Genomic DNA, 2582 nt, shown 5'->3' with positions numbered 1-2582 from the left:
AAACAAGATACCCTTTGCTTTATGGGGATATCGTACATCTGTCAGGACGCCCACTGGGGCTACTCCTTTCTATTTGACCTACGGCATGGAAGCTGTACAACCAGTCGAGCTAGAAATACCATCCTTGCGTATTTTGCTCGAAAGTCAAATCCCGGAAGCCGATTGGAAAAGGGATAGATATGAAGAACTCATCGTCCTGGATGAACGTAGGCTACGCGCCTTGCATAATGTCCAAACATACCAAGCACGTATCAAACGAGCTTTCAACAAAAGGGTTAGGCCAAGTAACATCAAAGAAGGAGACTTAGTACTTAAATCGGTTAGAGCTCTTTTACCCGTTGACCCACGAGGAAAATCTAAACCTAATTGGGCCGGACCATTTCTAGTCAAATCCATACTCCCAGGGGGTGCGGTTAGAATCACAGACCTAGACGGGAATGAGTTTTCAAACGCAACAAACCTTGACCAACTGAAATGATACTATGCCTAGAATAGGAACAAAACGCGCCTCGCGTAACCCCACGTGTCGCTCTTGTGGCACTACATAAACGGCCCCTGGCCAAGCTGAAATAAGCTAATGTCACTGTGCTCTTGCATTTTGACAAATTCGTCATCCTCATATCATCAAATAAACTAATATGCACCTTCAGAGTAAGCAAAAGCTCATGCTTCTTTTCTAAAGTTCATTACAAGCTCTTGCTTAGAACAATTATTCTTTTACATTTACTCGAACTACGCGCAAGGGTTTGATTTCGCTTTTTAAGCGAATACGTAGGCAATCCTTCACGGGATTCAACCCATTATATCTAAAATGTAAATAGAAGGACATTTGCATTGCATTTGAAATTCGACAAGAATAATAAATAGAAAATCACAACGGTTTCATAACCATTTAACCTTTTTTATTTCATTCATTTTCTAATAATAATAGTACGCTACATAATAAAAATAGAATAGGCTAGGATTCTAAAAACCCCACCTTTTTATTACAACAACAATAATAATAATCAAATAATAAATAACGACTCGGGCTATTCCTCCATCTTCCCCTTGCCCTTGTCATTCTTATCATATTTCTTGTCACGACCTCGAGCCGGATGCTCTTGCGCCACTTCAGACCTAATCACCAACGGTCTTTCTCGAGGCCTAGTGTAACGCCCCGTAGTTTTGGACCGTTAATATATTTCGGAAATAATTTATTAATCAAATAAAAGTGATATTTAAGTATTTAAAGTAAAAATAATTCAAAGAAATATAATTTTATTATATTTTGAAGAAAATTATTTATTTTGATAGTTTCGAGATGTTTAAAAATAGTTTAAACTGTGTAAAATCTTTTATTTCGAAATAAGGGCGTATCGGGGGGAAAATGACAATTCGTTTGAACGTTGGGTAAAGGAAATTGGAAATGGGTCGTATGAATACTCAATTTTCTTGTAATCTCGTGTTTAAAAACTTTGGTCTTGACGGAATTTGCGTTTGACTTACGGATTTAATTATTATTGAAACGAGTCAAAACCGACTCGTAAAAATCCCGACTAAAAATCCCGCACCTCCTTTCCTCCTTTCCTTCTCCCTTACACGGCTCCCCTCCCCCTTCTTTTCTTCATTTTTCTGATTTTCTTCCCCTATCATCATCTTCAACTTCTATAAACACCATTTTCACAAATCAAGCTAATTTGGCCGTAATTTCTTCGTTTCTACTCGGTTTTTCGCATAATTTACCTTTCCGGAATCCCCTCGCCGAGATCTACAACTGGGTATAACTTAATTTCAGTTTTCTTGAAGTTGTTTTAAGACCAATTTTCGGAAATTCGGTTTATATACTTAATTATTGTGTTTTAATTGTTTATTTAGGTGAAGAATTGGAAGACGAGTTTGGGGACTCGTATATTATTGAAGATAGCGGATAGTTGCTAGTTAGGGTTTGGGTTTGAGGTGCTAATTGCTCTTTTTTCTAGCTTAAGGTAACATATTTCGAGTTACTCGACGGATTATCGTCACAATCTTTGTTGTTTTTGTATGTTTTGTAATTTTTGTTGGTGTAGTAATTTTCACATGTCTAGAATGGTTGCATGCATGTCAATTGTTAGATTAAATTATCATAATAGTATGGAAATGATATGGGAACGACTAGATAATGCTTAAAACGAGTTAAAATGAAGAAAAACGGAAAAAAAAGAGGGTGTTAGGGGACGGGCAGCAGGCCGGCAGGCCCGTGGCAGGCCCACGGCTGGCCCGGGTTGGCCCGTTGCTTGTCTCGCGGTTTTCCATGTTTTGTCCGTCATTTTAGGTTCATTAAGGATGTAATTAGAATAAGTACACATGGTTAAATTTGTGAAGTGAATCATAATAGTAACTAAAAGTTATGTTAATGGTAGAAAAATTATGTTATATGGATAATTATCACATGTTAGGATAGTTTACAAAATGAAATTGTAATTAATAGGCTCAAAATGAATTTTATAGTGATAAATTGTAATGCTTTGTTGATTGTGCCGAAAACTGAGCCTTAGTCCCTTTAACTGACGCGATGTCAGTTAATTGAGTGATTGGTCAGCCGCAATTTGACCCGCACTGCC

The sequence above is a fragment of the Silene latifolia genome, chromosome 10, assembly GCF_048544455.1.
Source record: "Silene latifolia isolate original U9 population chromosome 10, ASM4854445v1, whole genome shotgun sequence".
NCBI classification, from domain to species: Eukaryota; Viridiplantae; Streptophyta; class Magnoliopsida; order Caryophyllales; family Caryophyllaceae; genus Silene; species Silene latifolia.
The sequence above is the reverse complement of the archived record's forward strand: the minus strand, read 5'-3'. Positions refer to the sequence as shown.